At 47.1% G+C, this 17,582-nt stretch overlaps 1 protein-coding gene across 1 annotated transcript in view; it reads left to right on the top strand.

Moving 5' to 3' along the window:
• The first annotated feature begins 814 nt into the window (after positions 1-814).
• EYA2 (EYA transcriptional coactivator and phosphatase 2) overlaps positions 815-17,582 on the top strand; it is a 267,711-nt gene continuing 250,943 nt past the window's right edge. The window contains exon 1 of the mRNA XM_054698087.1: positions 815-829. The gene's annotated coding sequence lies outside the window, so the exon portion shown is untranslated. The remainder of the gene's footprint in view (positions 830-17,582) is intronic.

Below are 17,582 nucleotides of genomic sequence, written 5' to 3' on the forward strand. Positions count from 1 at the left end.
AGATGCCACCACCAATGGCTTTTTCTCAAAAGCAGGTGTCACCTCCTCAGAGAGGTCTTCCCTGACTACACTAGCTAAGGTTCCCACCCTCCACCCCTGCACTTCATATTTTCCCCTCCATAGGAATTAAACATTATTGACATGATCTTGTTTCTCCACTTGATTGATTATCTATGGTCACTCTCCCCCATGTGCCTGCAAGTTCCGGGAGGCCAGAAAACGAGTCTGTCTTTTCCAGCTGAATCTCCCAGGAGCTGCACCGACCTGCACAGGAGCTGCGCACTGCGTGATGAATGAATGAATGGGTGGCTGAATGGGTGGCTGAATGAATGAATCCGGTGTCACTGTTGACGTCCCTCCCGAGCCGTCTTTCCGTTCTCCGGGGCCGCGCCTAGGTTGCCGAGGGAGGAGGTGTGGGGTGTCAGTGGGTGGGAGGAGGCTGAGCCCTCGCCTCTCCAAGACCGGCGCTCGGAGCGCGCTCGGCTCAGCCTCAGGCGCAGCGAGCAGCGCCGCGGCAGCTGCAGGACCCGAGCCAGGTGCCGGCGCTCGGCCGCCGGGGGTGTGCGCCCGCCGAGCTCAGCGCCGCGCCTCGGCGCCCCCACGCGCCCACGCAGCGGCGCGGGGACCCGGGCGGGGGCAGAGGGAGGGCCCGGCCGAGCGAGGGAAGGGGCCGGTCCTCCCCGCGCAGCAGCGGCGGCCGCAGCCCAGGAGGCGGAGGCTTCGGCGTCGGCAGAGGCAGCAACGTGCCCGCCGCGGTCAGCCGGGCCGCGTCGGACCCGCGCCCGCCGCCCCGCGCCGCGCCGCGCCGGCGCCCTCTCCACTGCGCGCGGTGAGTAGCCCCGCGCGCCCACGGCCGGCCGCCCGCGGGAGGTGCCCGGGGGTGCGCGCCGACCCCGCGCCTCGCGCCCCGCGGGTGCCGACCCGGCCGAGGGCCCCGCAGCTGTCGCGGCGCCCGCGGCGCACGGGCTGATCCCCGCGCCCGGGGCTTCGAGGCGCCTCCGGCACCAGCGCCGCGGAGAGAGCGCAGACCCGGCTCGGGGCGCCCGCCCGGGCGCCGGGCCTCAGTTTCCCCGCGCGCTGGGGAGCCGCGTCCCTGAGGTTTGCTCTCGCGCGCGCGGGACAAGTGCATCGAGCGCCGGCGGTGTAGACGCGCCTGGGTAGCTCCTCTTGCGGCTCGTTGTGGACCTGGGGGGCTCGCGATGAGGGGCGAGCGGGAGGCTGCAGGCGGGCGCCGGGAGACGCGCGCTCGGACCGTATTTGGGGGGCAGCCGAGATGGAGCCGCCGATTCCCCAGGATGGGGCTGAAGCGACTTTGTTTCTGGCCGCGGTTCTTTTCCAAAGTCCCTCGCGCGCGGCCTGCGCTTCGGGTCCAGCTCCCGGGGCTTCCGACGGAGCCGGCGTCCTGGCGCCCGCTGGAGTCGGGGGGAAACTTAGAGAACTTGCCTTGGAGAGGAGGTTTGGAAGGAGAGGGATTCGCTGTAAGGGGAGAGAGCGGAGAATGGAAGTTTTGTTCCAGCCTTGCCGTCAGGGAGCTTGAGAGGCCGAGCTCACCCAACTCCTGAAATGCATTTCCTGCCCCCAAACAAGGAGTGGATGAGCTCAAGGAATCCTCGGAAAGCTTCACTGATAAAAACACTCGCATCTCAAAAATCCTCAGCGCGCCTTGCTTAGTGGCTGACCGGGGCCGCTTGGGCGCAGCGCGGCTGCTGCCTCCCCGGAGCCGAGCCCGGGCTGCGTGGACAGCGCGCGCGGCCTGCCTTCTGCATTCTTTTTAAAAAGCAAAATTGATACTGCATGTTTGTGGAAACCGCTATTCCTTTCTCTCCCCTTCCCAGAAAGGCTGCATAATCTTTAATTATTTTTTTATTATAACGTCGGAATATATATAAATCACCCCGGGTGGAAGGCACCTTTTAAATATGAGGTGCAGTGAAATGAGTGAGCCGTGGAGTAGGGACTTGTTAGCAAGAGCAGTGGGGAGGTAGAATGATTTACAGACACCAACTAAGAATTTGAGCGCTGAATTATGTTTGAATTAGCGAGCTCCCTTCCAAAGGAAATTATAACTAGTGGACAATTGTTGTATTTCAAATCGAATCTCATAATTTCCTAAGACTTTTCTTGCTTGAGTGAAAATTCTGCTACCAGAGTCTGAGCACTGAGCTAGTGGCCGCCTTACAGCACAGGAGCCACAGGGCAGGGGGAGGGGGTGGGAGAGAGAAATAAGAACCTCCTTTTTAAAGTAATCAAGAAATGTTCCTTCCCTCACCACCACCCCCCCAATTTTTTTTCTCCCCCATCACCTAAAAGCCCCTAAACTTCATAGTTCCTTGCATTTAGACATCTCCAGGCTCGGGAAAGTTAATAAAAATTTTATCTAGCAGATGATAATGCTTTGAATCTTGCTTTTGACTAACATAAAATCGTCTTGTAGAATTCCTTGCCTTTGGAGGAGACTCTAAATTGGGCTTTTTGACCAGTGTAGCTGGCTCTGAAAGGCTCTGAACTTTTGAAAAGCTGTTGATCTGTCCCATACACAAATAGCAGTTACTCCATGCTTGTCTCTTAACTTCAGCTTCATTTTATTAACTATTTTATCTTAAAGGACTTGACCTTTTTCTTCTGTCTTTAAATAGCTCACCTGCGGTGTTAGTGATTGTGTGTAGAACACACTCTGATTGCAGACATCTCTTTCCTAATAGTGAGTAACTAAAGAAAAGAAAAGGATATTGTGAATCCCAAAGCTTGGGGATTTTTTTTTAAAAAAAGTTTTAATCACTTTGGTTTTAGAATCTTCTTTTTCATGCTTTTTGTGTTGTATTAAATGCAACATAAAGAGATGGAATTTGTCGACTTGTTAAAGGATTACCATTTGACAAAAACACCCAAGATATACTGTTCCAAATATGCAGTGTTGCTTCTGCTTTCGGTTGCATAGCAGAGATGGCAAGCCTGTTCCAGGCGGATAAATTGATAAAATGCTAGCGGCTGCTGGGAGAACAGAAAAGTTCACAGTGAAACGCCCTTTGGTGCAGCTAAGTATTGACACAGTCTGAATTAGTTTGAGCAACCCAGTGATACCCCTGGCAGTTTATACACCCATCGCAAGCACATCCACTTTAAGACATTTCTGGTTCCCCCATGACAAGAGGACTCGTTTCCCACAAAGAAGAAACCATTTCCTTATTTTTGCAGTTACTTTTCCAAAGATAACTTGTGTCAGGCACAAGAGACCAGAGTTATGCAGAAATCCAACCGTAACCAGCTCAGAAAGAGGACTTATTCGGCTCCTTCCACCAGATGTTTTTTAGGTGTCCTCAGCTGGAATGCCCAGTTTGAAACTAATTAGGCCAGCAATAAACTCCTTGTATAATAAAATCGCAGGCCGTTATGGTGCATGAGCCCGCTTCCCAGCGGCTCGTGACAGATGCCTCTCCTGGCAGAGAGAGCCCATGGCTGTCTGGGGGACATGAGGGAGCGGAGATACTTGTTTAGACATTTGTTCCTAAATAGCCGCACACGGGGCATTGTCTTCTCCAAGGAGGTGGCTGGGAGTTGCAGCTGGGGTCGGTGCTGTCTGCTGGCCGGACCTCCTTCACACAGAAGTTGCGTTGGGGAGAAGTAAAAGTGTCAGTGTTAAACAGGGTCCTCAGGTCTGAGGGTGTGTGTGTGTGTGTGTGTGTGTGTGTGTGTGTGTGTGTGAGAGAGAGAGAGAGAGAGAGAGAGAGAGAGAGAGAGAGAGACAGCACACGAGCACCTGGATAAGAAGACTTCCTCTCACATTGCAGGATAAGAACCTAAAACTACCTGCTTATCACCCATGCACAGATAAAATGCTAGGCTGCCTGGCCTGATGTGAATTCCTTGGGCCAGAGGAGAACGTTCTCCACCCAAAGATTTTTCGTAAAGGCAGAATTTGCTTGACTGTGTCCTTCTCGGTATCTGTGGGACTTGGGGGAGCTGCAGTGGCTGGTTATTTAGTTACCTCCAAAGCCTGAACTTTCTAAGTGTTGCCAAAGTTGGATTTTGTTGGTGGAAGGAAGTTTTTTTTCCCTAGCTAGCTGCTCTGAAAAAGTAGTCGGTGGTGGACTCCACTCAAAAGGAATCTCTTTACAGAGAATTAACCCAGAGCTGAGAAAACACAGCCTGTTGACAGAAAGCACAGGCAGAACACTCACTCATAGCCGCCTCCTTCCCCCCAACCCCCTCCCCCAATATCATAACAGTTTTCTGAAAGGCCCGCTTTTTCCTGCCCCCTATCCATTTGTGGCTGTTCAGACAGCCCCAAACAAACAAGGCCAAAAAGAAGATTCTGGGAGGGAAACAATTAGCAGAGAATTCGCTGGAGACAATGCCTCATTTTCACCCCTTGAACATCTAAACTGGCCTAATGGTGTTTGAAGAAAACTTCTAATCCCAGGATAAACCCCCTCCATCAGGTGGCAAATACCTGACGGGACTGGCTCAGAGCCCCCCCCCCCCATCTCCTTGTAAATGAATCAGAGGGCAGGAACTTGTTCTTCCTTGCATGTGATTTGAAATCAATTTTAAGGTATGAAAGTACCTGCCAGGTGTATGTAGGACAAAGAGGTAAAAGAAGCCATGGACTTTTGATTTTCTTTTTGTTGCTTTTATTTTTCCTTTACTCGCTTCCATCAGAGTGGTGCCTTTGCCATTTCGTGCCACTTGCAAATCGCAGCCTTGTATTTCATAATCAGGCCCTGTATGTGGGATCTGACATGTATCTTTAGGAAGTTCTCCCAACAAGAGGTGGCAACATCATCAAGTCAAGGTGGCTCACTGGAGGCCCCAGAGCCAGTGAACAGAGTTTTCAGACCCTGGGGCTGTGTCTTCCCCTCTGCTGGGGAAGCTTGGCTCCGAGAACGTTTCTGTTGGAGAGAGACCCTGAATTTGGATGGTTTTAAATGCAAGGGGACACAATTCTTTTCTGACTCTGTGCTGCTGGGTCTTGTTATCTTAAACGGAACGAAAAATCACATCATGAATTTAGAAAACCCAAATACGGGTCTTCTTGCATGGTGCTCTTCTGCAGATGATGATTCTGTAAAGGAAAATGACTGTTTATTCCCTAATTTGATTTGTTCCTTCGATACTAACACTTGTTATTCAGTTCCTAAAAAGAGTCAATAAACTTACCGGCAGTGGCAAGGTCCTAAAATGTTACGGTAGATGGTGTGAGCCAAGTTTCCGGAAGGTGCTGGATCGCTCTGGGTGGGTTGTGTTTGGGGGTTAGATTATAAACATTTGGAGAGAGAAGTATTTGGAACAGGTGGTCCCAAGAATCAGGTAGCCAGGACAATTTATCTTTGTCACTTTGAACATGGAGGAGGACCGTGGGCTGCTGAATCTTGGACAGGAGGGATAAGGGTCATGGGGGTGGCAGGGGGTCCCCTGTTTGGGACGCAGCCAGGCAGGATGGATACAGAAAGCAGGAGCTTCATCTTTACTGCCGTCCCCTTTCTGACGAGGATACTAGTGGGGACACAGATGTGCCTGCTCGTGCTCTTTTGGAAAGTCTGCCTCTGCTTTCAATTTTATGCAGAAATTTAAATCAGGAACTTAGATGAACAGATCATCAGGGAGACAGGTTTACTTTTTACCGGTTTTGAGAATGTGCCCATCCATGGCCAACTGTCTTTGCCTGCTAGTGCCAACTTAGACAAATTTGACATGTTTTAAAGTGATCAGAGAAGTTTAAAATGATTGCCAGTTAGGATCAGTTGTGTTGTGGCAATGATATCAAAGATAGGGGTAATTTCAGTTGCATTTTCTTCCTTTGGAGCTTCTCGTAAAGACCCATTTTTTAATCTATGCCTTCCTGGGTGTAATTATGGTTATTCCAAGAGGACTTGTCAGCTCTGTGGATTTAACAAAAAGGAAAATGATAAAATCGACGTCCTTTTCCCCCAAAGAACGAGGAACCAGAACGTCCGACTACTGTATGAGTATAACGACTTACTTTTGTCTCGCCTCAGTGGAATCTGTCAGTCCCCCTGTCTTTTCTATTCATCTCCCAAGAATACAGTATATTAGCCAAAAGACGTTTTAATTTTGTGAAGACAGGTCATGCCAGAGACGGCTGAGTCTGTTTCAGCCATTATTGTCTCTGTAGTACGCATATTTGGGGTTTCATGGTAAGGTGTGGGTTTGCCAAGAAAGAAAATTACAGCGAGAAACTATGTCGAAAACATATACACTTCTGTTTAAGAAATGGGAAAAACACGGGAAAATTCCACCCGGTAATTGCTTGAATGTGAGTTTTAAATATCATTGTTTGACTAATGGCAAAAAGTCCCTCTTAGCTCATTCTCACATAGGCTGTTACCAGATCGCTCACCTTAAAAAATAGCAAGTGTTGGCCTTGACTTTGCTGATCTTTGAGGCTTTGCAAGATAGCCTGCGTCCTGGTGGAGACTTTCCAAATTTTTAGATTGCACAGGCCATTTTTTTTAAGGTTACTTAGATATCGATTTTATTTTCTTGACCCAAAATAAGAAAACACGGGGAATTCTCAAAAGCTTTTTACAGGCTGCTATTATGAGAAGAGAAGCCAAACCAGCATGTATTAGGTCATGAGCTTGAAGTGCATAAATAAGCCCTAGGAAGGTCACCAAAACAGGGCGAAAACCACCCGTTCTCCTTCCCGTGGCCAAGTCTAAATTCCTGCTGGTTAGATGTTTGGTGCAAGCGGACCGAGGGGGGGGTTGCGTTCAGGGTGGAAAGATCTCCATTTGCTTTGGGTTCTCAGGAAGAGGGGAGATGCTGAAGGGGCTGAGCGAGATGGCAGAGCTGGAATCCCCACCCGCTGCAGGGCCCTGCCTCTGGGGGTTGCTGAGAAAAGGCAGGCCCAGGGCCCCACCGCTCCAAAGCAGCCCATTCCTGGGGCTTGGGCAGGTGGAAGCCAGAGAGGTCATATGCATCTTGTGCTCTTTTTGGTCAGTGTCTTCACCTCCCATCCCCTTCCTGGAGTAACTTTGTGGTTAAGGGAGTAATAGTTTTCCAACTAACACTTTGTTCTGGCAAACATGGATGTGTTTTTTAGCGTTTAGGGTGTCATGTAGAAGTGTAGACATTTAGGTGTTCCTTGACTGGCTACTCCCTAAAAGACAGAGGGATGGAGGGTGTCCACCTCGTCCCCATGTTTGGTACCACCCCAGGTGCTGATGGAAATCCCAATTAGGGAGAAAACCTCCTCTCTGAAGAGCCCTGAAGTGTGCTGGTGCCGAGTTGTTTTTTTTGGTGGGTGTGTATTATTTGCACATATGGGGACTTTGGTTTCAGGGTGTTCTAGAAACATTTGTCTCTGCTGTGAAGGTCCGACCACCCTTCTTGGTTGGGAAGAGGTGGAGAGGAAGGAGCACAGGGGCGGATGCCTGCCCCTCTGGCCTTTTGTGTGACTGGCAGGTACTGTAGCGGAAGTAGGGGCTCGCTGCTGGGATGGTGTCAAGTGGCAAAACAAGTTGTGACTTGCTGCTTGTGTTGTAAACAGTTTTGGCCCCATCCATCCGTGTAAAAGAACCCAGAAGATTATTCACCTCCGGTCTGTGATGGGCCCAGCTCTCTGGTGCTCTCCTTGCTAAATGGACCACACTCCCCAGAGAAGTTAATGGTTGGGGTGTGGAGGGAAGGTGGGTGAGAGGAGAGAAAGAATGTCTTAAACTCAAATGTCTGAACCCTAGGAATGTCTCAGCTCTGGTGCCCACAAGAAAGACGAAGTGCTAGGATATAGAAGGTTTTCTTGTGGGGGGAGCTGGGATTTTTGGGGGGCTTGCTAGTGGTTTGATTTAGAATGAAGAATTTTCTGACACCTTGGGCCTCTGGAATACCTTGTTGGAGTGTCTTTGAAAACCTGACTTTGGAGATGGTCTATTTTCCTGCAGCTTTGTTTTCTTTTCTTTGTGCTTTTTCAAAGTGAGTTCGTATTTTTGGTTTAAGAAAACATAAAACTCACTTGGGAATAACAAGTGGTCCATATTTATTGAACACTTATTATATGCCAGGCACTGTGCTAAGCAAACACTTATATTTTTTGTCTCCAAATAGCTTTAGATGAAATGTGCTATCAGCCCCAGCAGCAATGCTGTGATTATTTTACAGATGCAAAAATTCAATCTCGAGGAGGCAAAGTAACATGTCCACAGTGATGCGTGTCAGAGCTGGAACTGAAGCCAGCTTTAATTCCTAACCACTGGGGTATCGCACCTGCCCCCTCCAGTGTAATAAGAGCTACCCTCTCTCTAGATGTCTGCCTCAAAGTCAGATTTTAAAAGTCAGTCTCCATTTGTTTTGCCCTGGGGATATTAATTGATGGTTGGGTACAAAAGTCCAGCTCAGAATTAAGAGACATCCTAATTCTCAGATCATCTTCAGCCTATCCTTGTAGATATGAATGAAGGTTTAGCATTGGAAGCCACTGCAATGGTAGTTGCAACACCTCAGTTAGCTAATCCAAGCTGTTGCCTGTGACTGCATTCTCCTTAAATAGCAAAGACCACATGGCCTGCAAAGCCTAAAATATTTTCTCTCTGGCCCTTGACAGAACAAAAGTGCTAACCCTTGAGCTATTGCAATATGACAAGACAAATTTTGTTGACAAGAAAGAACATGTTTGGGACACCTTATATACCATTTCTCTGACTTACTTTTTATTAAGTGCCTCCTGTGCACCTGAGTCATCACATGGTGATGGAGAGAAATTGCAAATGCATCCATCCATCCATTCACTCACTCATTTATGCAACAGAATTTACTGAGCTCGGATCTGAGTCAAGAGGACCCAGTCTGGCACCTGTAAGGACAGGTTCCCAATGTGTTTTCACCAATAGTACATTGTCTTTTTTTTCAAATTGAGGATTCGGAGGGCATTAATATATGACTTTTTGAACTTTCCATATTCAAACAGTAAGATGGAGAAAAAGGCTCCAAACTGGCACCCGATGAAGCCAACCTACTTCAATTAGGACAGGCCACTGGATTTTGTTTCTAGAACTATGTCCAGCAGTGCCTGTGGCCCACTCCTTCCCAATAGAATCAGAGCACAACCTTCTGTTCCCTTAAGATGTGCAGGGAACAGGTGGAGTGGGGGGTCAGGCTTCCCCAACTTAAACCTCTGATTTCTAGCCTAGAGATTAAGAACCTGAACCCAGGAACCAGGCTGCTTGGGTTCAAGTCCCTGCTCAGTGTTAACCAATAACAAGTTACCAAACTTTTCTGTGCCCCAGTTTTTTCATCTGTAAAGCAGGGTAGACAATAGTGCACCTTACTCAAAGAGTTATTATAGAGATGGAGTAATAAATATCAAATGTTTGGAATAGTGTTGGCTAATAGTGTGACTGTATATCAGTGTCAGTTAATGGTGATCATTTATCATCATCATCATTATTTTAATAGTAGTAGCAGTATTTACAAGCTACATGATCCTGGGCAGATGACAGGCTCTCTGGAGCTCACTTTCCTCTCCATAAAATGGATATAGTGATAATAATAACAGTAATATCTGCTTCAAAGGACCGTGTTGAGAATTTAAATGAGATGATAGAGACGCAGATTCTTCTCGCTATCCGAAAGCAGAATGTCCCGATTTGGTTTGATTTGGCAGGTTCTATTTTGGGTCTGGAATGGTCAAAAATTATTCCATATAAATGAATGGTAACAGGATTCTGGACCCCAAAAATAATCTCCCAAATCATATCAAATAAGAACTACCCACTTTCAGGTAGTGGGGGAAACCTGTAAAGCATTTAGCTTTGGTTTACCTGCTTCCCTTGAATACTCATAAGCTAGTTATTATACTTAAGGCAGCTATGAATTGCCCTTGAGGTTATCGAGAACTGCATCCTGGGCCAGTAATGTCCTTCAGTCAGCTGAGTCCCTTTTCAGCATTAAGAAAGAGAACACAGGCAGGGGTTCTCACGCAGCCCCTGGGCTCAGATGGATCTGGTCTGAACTCACGTCTGCCACTCACTCACTGCCTCTCGGGTGAGAGCTGACCCTCTCTCTCAGCTTCCCAGACTGGGGAGGCAATGCTGGCCATTCAGTGGGTGGTGGGCGGGTGAAAAGAGGTGGCACACATAAAGTGCACAGCAGGGTGTTTGGCACATAGTAAGCACTCAATAAATGGTAGCTTGTATTATTATCACCCCCAGTTCTTGCTGCACCCCCACCCCCAAGAAGGCACTGAACATTAGTAAATTTTAATTTGAAAATAAAAGAACACATTTTAAAACTGCCAAACAGATTTAGAATAATATTCATTAAACAAAATTAAAATATTCTATTAAAGCCAGACTTTGGGCTCAGACCAAATTTTTATAACCCAAGCTTAAAGGCCAAGGAGTCCCCAGCCACAATGGGAACATTGTGGTTGAACTTGAGACTTCAACGCAGCTATTGAGCAGTCTTTGAAATGCACGTTTCCCCGTTAAAATGAAAGGGAAGTCATGGGAAGAAAAAAAATGAGGGTCTTGCTCACCCCAACAAACCTTAATGAATTGAAAAAGAAAAACAAAAGATTTCTCATTTTCTCTACCTTATCCTGCCAAAGACGCATTGCCCCTCCTCACCCCAACTTTGAATGTACCCACTCAGAATGTTCCAATCTGTGTACTATGTGCTAACCTCGTCTAAATTCTGGTCTTCCCTGGGTTTTATAGATGGCGGGATATATCACTGAGAGATGGGACTTGGGAGCCCAGTTGTCAGATTTTTAAATCCTGGCTCTGGCACTCTTAGCTGTACCTGTTTCTCTGAGAGTCACCAGATAAACAGAAATAAAACACCTTGTGCAAAGGAATATATAAGGTGAGTGTGTGTGAGAGTTAGTTATCCCTACTGATGTTTGAACTCACTGTCATCCGATGAGTAAAACAAGCCCACTTCTGGGCCTTTGAAGAATGAGAGTATATGAATTTGCCTTTATCTTAGAGTTTTGAATCAGGTTCATCTCAATGTTGAGGGTGGGAGTTTTTATGTGTCACTTAAACAAATCTCACTTAATCCTCTCCAAAAAAAAATCCCATGCTGTGCATGTGTCCATTTAACAAATAGGGAGACTGAGGCTGGACAGGTCAAGTGGCTGCCAGTGTCATTTCTTTCCATGTCTGTCTAGCTCCAGCACAAGCCAGTGCACTACGTGTCCTTCAGCCCCTCCAGAACACACCCCCAGCAAGAGCAGAGCCTGCCTCCAAGACAGTGACCTACCTCTGGTCCTAGCTTTGGTGGCTTCACCCTTGGGGAGCCTGAGTCTTTGTGGTCTTTTACCCCCCTTTTCAATTGGATTTTTTCCACAAACAAATGGAAAAATTAACAGAAGTGGGTTGTAACATCCTTCTCTAAGTGACTTTCTTTAAGAACTTCTGCTGTTTCTTGCCAGTCTGAGGGGCGTTGAGCAGACTTTGGCTGTGATGAGAGGCCCCATGGGGTGGACACCCCACTCCACCTCTGCCTGCTGGGCAACATTGGGCAGGTGGGGGACACTGGGGTCTGCCGAGCCCCAGACTCTCCACCTGCTACGCCCAGATGCCTTTTTTGTGGGGTTTGTTATCCAGCTGAAATGCAGTGGTGAAGGGAACACCCTCTGCAGATTCTAAGAGGGGTGCTCTTAGGGTGTCATGGAATTGCACCCACTCTGGATGTGCCCCAGGTGTTAAAATTGTTTAATAGTCAAGTCTGTCGGGTAATAAATAGTGAAAATGAAATGAAGAGTCCTTTAGAGTACTTTCTGCTGGAAATAGGTAGGGGTTTCTGTTCAAATAGGTAGCCATAGTCTTGGGATTTTACACATTCTGGAAGCATCAATGAGTCTCTGTAGGGCAGTCTTCTTGTTAATAGGCTGTGTGCCCTTTCTGCATTACCTTATAACATGCATGACTTCCTTTTTCCTTTTGAGTTCTCTATTTAACTGTGCATTTGGAAAAGACAGAACAGGCACTTCAAACAAATGGTTTTAAAAACAAAAATTGTTTAACAATCAAGTCTGTCAGGTAATGAATAGTGAAAATGACACACAGAAATGGCAGAATTCATGAGGAAGTTTGGAAAACACAAATCTGAAGATGTAAGGTTTTCCCTGAGATAGTGTCCATGATCCTGTGGCTCCTTGCAAGGTCCTTCCAGTGAATAACCCCAAGTAGCCAGAATTGGACTTATGCCCTCTGTTCTCAGGGGAATAAAATGAAATAAGTGAGGTCTCTCAAGGACATGGGTAAAGTTGTCTCTGAGCACATTGAGAACGTGTGTGAGGTCTTTGAAGAAAGAATGAATGACTTTTGAATGAATATAATATTAATAAAAGATGAACTCTGAATGCTTCCTTGATGCCAGAATTTGTTCCAAATGAGTATAAGCATCAACTGAATTGACAATTCAGTGAAGGAAATGCTGTAATATCCCCAGTTTAGATGGGGAAGGCAAGGCACAGAGAGGTTAAGTGACTTGTTCAAGGTCACACAGCAAGTATGGGGTAGAGTCAGGCTTTGTGTGTTCTGTGCAGGGATATGATTCTAGAAGTTGTGTTCATAACCTCTGAACTCTCTGCCTCTTGAACCACTATAGAAAGAATTAAACCTACTTTCTGTTTGACCTCACTTAACTGGACACTTCATTAATGAAGGACAGGCATGAGAGAGAAACACAGGGGCCATTCATCTTGGCGATCATTTTTCAATTTTTTACGGGAATGTATTTGTGTATTTTGCCAGCGCAGGTGCCGCACAATCCAGGGTCAGGGCTGGTCTGCTGGGATTCAGTCCAGCCTCTACTACTAACTATGCTTGTGACCTTGGCTTTGCTGAACTTCTCCAGTCTCAGTTCCCTCACTTAAGCCATGAATTCACATCATAAGAGTTAACAGCCATGACCTGCATAGAAGGGCACCTGATACCCAGCAGATGATAATCCAGTGCCATTTATTACCTGTCGAGGAGAAATTCTAGCTCCCTGAGGGGCACAGATGCAGTTTGGCAACGTTTGGAGCAGTGGAAGAGAAGCAAAAATTGCCTGGGAGTGAGCCTCAAGCTGGAAAACAGCTCAGATTTTTCCAGATGACTTAAGAGAGACTGGCTTTCCTGGTCCAGTGAGAAGTTGCCAGGACAAGTCCTCCACAGGCAGCCTGGACGTCAGAGCCACTGGCCTGGGACTAGAATCTGCCGACGAGGACAGAGGCGCCCAGTGGAGGGGCTTGCCCACAGTCATGTGGCCACCCTGTGGCTAAGCAGAGCCCCCCGCCCTGTCCTGAGAAGGGGGCCTGAATCAGAGGCAGAGAAGAGACTTATAAAAACTCTGAGGGCTTGTTGCGCAAATGTCAAGCCGCTGTGAGCTCTAGTTTCAGAGCTTTCATTTTTCTCCTCCAGTCCTTTCTTCCACTGAGGACACAAGCGTGTCCCGGTTATTCAGGGAATCGGTGAGCAGACTTTCTGGATTTGCCTCCTTTCATTTTCCTTCTCCACATCACCCTCATCTTCATTTCCTCTTCATTATGAAGAACCAAACTTGTTTGTTCGCTCATTCATTCATTCATTCATTCATTCATTCAGAATGATGTGCTGAGCACCAGGCACTCCTCCAGACATGGGGAATACAGCAGAGAGCAAAACCAAGCAGATTCTGCTCGCTCAGGAGCAGCAACGAAGCAAAGGAAAAGCTCCCGAAGAGGCCCCCCAATACTTAAAGTGCACAGAACACAGAAGTCAGATGGTGACGAGGCTGTGGGGGAAATCAAGAGAAGGTAGATAGAAAGTGCTGGGGGCTGGGGCTCTGAGTACTGGGCTGAAGGAAAAAGGGAACCGGACCAGTATCTGGGAAAGAACATTCTAGAGAAAAAGGAAGACCAGCTTAAAAGCCCCGAGAGCAGACAGGAGGCCAGTGTGGCTGGGGCGAGAGAACAAGGGGTTGAAGAGGTGGTGGGGAGGTAAAGTTACAGAGGAGGGGCCAGATCCCCTGGGCCCTGCTCAGAGTCCAGCAGCTGTTCTGTGTCCATCAGACAAGTCTAAAGTCAAAATCATTATAATTTTTTACATGGTTTCTAAAAAGCTGCACAGACCCTAAATCTGCAGTCAGTGATTACAAACTCAGGTCCCCAAAGTGCCAGACAGGTCACTTAGTGAGGGGGGCGGAGCAATTAACCAGGAGGAATAAGGGCTCTGTGTTGCCAGGTGCTCTTGTTTTCCAAAAGACACTGAAACCTGTATTTTTACGAGACATGTCCTAATGTTTAAAGCACCACGAGGAACCACCAAAATGCACAAAATGCTCCTGGTTTGTGAATATTCTCCCAAACGTCACCACAGACCCTGGGAATCTCATTTCAGTGAAAAAGCATTAAGTTTTTTTCTCTCTCTTTTCTTTTTACCAATGCCTCACCAGTTGGATGCCAAGAGATGCTAAAAATGGTTTCCAGGAAAAAGTAGGACTTGAATCTCATGGGGGTGGGGGCTGAGACTTCTTCCAAGGAGCAATCAGTTTGCTTCATTTTTATGTCTTTCTCAGGACTTTTTTCCCCTGATCACCCCTCATCATGGGTAATGCAACATGGTCCAAATTCATCCTCCTTCAGGTTTTCATTAGTTTTCATGATGATTATTATTTTGTCATCTGGGCTTGATTTAGGAGTGGTGAAATGTTTGCAGGTTTCATAAATGGTTGTCAGCCACTGTTTAGAATGGCAAAGAACTCGTGTTGTTCACATAGCAAAGACTGGGGTGATGTTTCCAATGGCTACAGACATGGGTGGGGAAAAGGGGGGGGCTTGAAGGATTCCACACCAGGAGATTGGAGAGTTGAGTAACTAGGCAGTGGCAGTGGGGGTTCGAGGGTGAAGAAAGTTCTCAGAGCTTGAAAGACCTGACTGCCCTGCTGACAATACTGAATTCAGAGTGTGCCCTCTTGACCCCAAAGCTGGAGTTAAGCAAAAACCCAGCCAAGGGACCACATAGCTGTTGAGATTGTTCTGGAGGTAAGTGACAGCATGCTTAATTCTGAGTTGGTTTGAGTAAAAAGGGAATTTATTGACTCAGGGAAATGAAAAGTTCTGGGGAATCTGGTTTCAGGTTAGGATGGTTCAAGGGCTCAGTGTGGATGATGTGCCCATCTCTTAATTCTTCTTACTCAGGAGGGTTCTGTACCTGGTCATGTACCACCTCTGGAGCCTAGGGATGGAGTACCAGGAAGGTAGATTCCCAAAATGAAGCCAGCAACATCTGTTGGAAGGGGTGGGAAGTGAAGTGATTCCTTGTGGACCCCAAACTGCATCATAATGCACCTCTCGCTATGTCTCCTCCAGCCCTCTTCTACTGGACTACGTACAATGCTGTTTGTGAAATCGGTACTTTTTCAGGGCCTTGGGCTCCAAGCTGTGTATCATGTCCTTTTCTTTTCAAACCTTCCTGTAAGAGTGGAACTTTTAATCCCTGCTCCTATCTGCCCCCACATCCTCTTTCCCATAGGATTTTTTTTTTTATTTCAAGCAAGGGTGGCTAGGGGAGGGTCATCTCTTTATTAATGTCTTATCTCAAATTAGCCCTCGATATCTGGAACTCAACTACGCATGGGACATGCTCTAGAGTTCTGAAGAAAAGCTGAAAATGGCTCAGTACCCCTCGGGGTGGCAGACGTGACTGTGGCTCTGCTACCCTTACGTTCCTGGGCCTCTGGTGACCAGCCTGTTTCCTCAGTTCCCCTGAGCTTTCTTTGCCTGCCATTGCTGTCCCCACTGGGCTTCTGTCTGGTAGTGCTGCAGTAACATCTGAGGTAATGCACAAGTTGTGGCCAAGATGTGTTTTGTTGATCTGCAGAAGATTTAAAATAGAAAATGAAACCAACATTTGAAAATCTGGACATTTTATACCAAAAAATATGGATTTCCACTTCTATTTAAAAATGAGATCTCTCCACAGTGTATACCCACATTTCCACATGACTTCAATTGACTGAGGCTGGGAAATGACTGTCCCTTTTAGAGGGTGAGTTCAGTTCACCCCAGTTCTCACCTCTTCTTACTGCCTCCTTAACACTGAGGTTTGGGCTTAGTAGCCCCTTATCCCGGATGGTATCGTTGGCTATTCTACAGTAGGTTTGAGAGGAAAAGGAAATCTCTCCTAGATCTGTCTCTTCATCAAAGTGTGAAAATGAAGTATCAGCCAAGTTGGTCCCTCAAATTAAGAAAAGTGAGAGAAAGTGTGTGTCTCAGCGGAAGTCAGTGTTTCTCCATCGTGGTACTATTAACATTGGTGTGGGACAGTTCTTGGCTGTGGAAGTTGTCCTGTGCATCATGGGATGGCATCGACTTGCCCATAGAAGTTCCATCCCCCACCACCGGTTTGGTAAAAAGTTACCGTAAGTGAGAAAAGCTGCTCTTGCCCGAGCTGCGTGGTGGTGGGCACAGCGTTGGCAGTGGAGCTTGTGAGTTGGCTGATTTGGGTTTAATCATAGGTGGACTTGCCAGCCACTGGAGTTGTTTATGACTGCCTAAGATGTTGTAGGAGAAACTCAGCTTTGGATGAGAAGTTGAGCCATTGTAAAGAGCCTTTGGAGAATTCCTCAGTGTAGCTGAGACCACAGTCTGTGTTACTTTCAGGATGTTTGCAAACAGTTTTTTACAGGTTTTACTCTGGAGCTAGGGCAGCCAGCAAGGCTGGTTGTAGAGCAGAGAGCCCGAAGTGTAGTGCTTTTCAAATTAATTCTGATTTAAGTACAATGGTCCCTGCAGCCTGTGCTGATAATGTGTCTCTCTGGGAAGAAAAGACCCTGATTTGTCATGATGTGCTGCCTTCAGGGTGTAAATACTCCCATCGTGGCAGATTTCAGGATACCAGTGGTTTAACAACCAGCTCACAACATTCATGCAAATTGAACAATCGTGTTTTGTGGCTGATTTGGAAAGGCAGGGGCACATCACATGGCTGTAAACAAGCTGCAGACCCAAAAAGTCTAGCATGGAATTGTGTCTGCTGTACTCAGGAATAGTCAGGGGTCCATGGTCCATGGAGCAAAGTGAGGGCAGGAGATATGTTCAGAGTAGGAGCCAGAGGCAGATGCTGTGCAGTCTTTCAGACAGTGCTCTGATTTGGGTTTTTTTTTCTGAGTGAGGTTGGAGTCACCTACAGTGGAGGGACAGGACCTGCCTTGGGCAAAGACTGCAAAGACAGAGCAGGGGGCCCTGCTAACAAATGGTCTCAGCCAGAGTGACATGGCCCAGTGGGTAGTGGTGGTGGGGTGGGGGGTTGAATTCTCACTACAGTACACCCCCCTTTATTCTCTGTCCACTCTATGATCAAATCACCTTACGATAAGTCCTTCCTATTAAAATACAAATCACTTTATAGTTGCATTACCATTTCGACTAACTAGACCACGTGGCTGTGGGTGGGGAATTTGAATAACTATCAGCCTATGAGCCATCCACATGTTTATCATTTGACCATCTTTTTGTCACATGAGTCCACATTTGTGTTTTTTGGTTTTTGTTTTGTTTTTTTTGTAAAGTGTAGAACTGTCCTGCTTCTTGGGCCTCATGCATTCTTTCATACAAAACGTTGTGCTAATTGTAACCATGGATCTCAACAAGC

The sequence above is a fragment of the Talpa occidentalis genome, unplaced genomic scaffold (genome assembly GCF_014898055.3).
Source record: "Talpa occidentalis isolate TD23 unplaced genomic scaffold, MPIMG_talOcc4v2.1 talOcc4.10, whole genome shotgun sequence".
Classification (NCBI taxonomy): domain Eukaryota; kingdom Metazoa; phylum Chordata; class Mammalia; order Eulipotyphla; family Talpidae; genus Talpa; species Talpa occidentalis.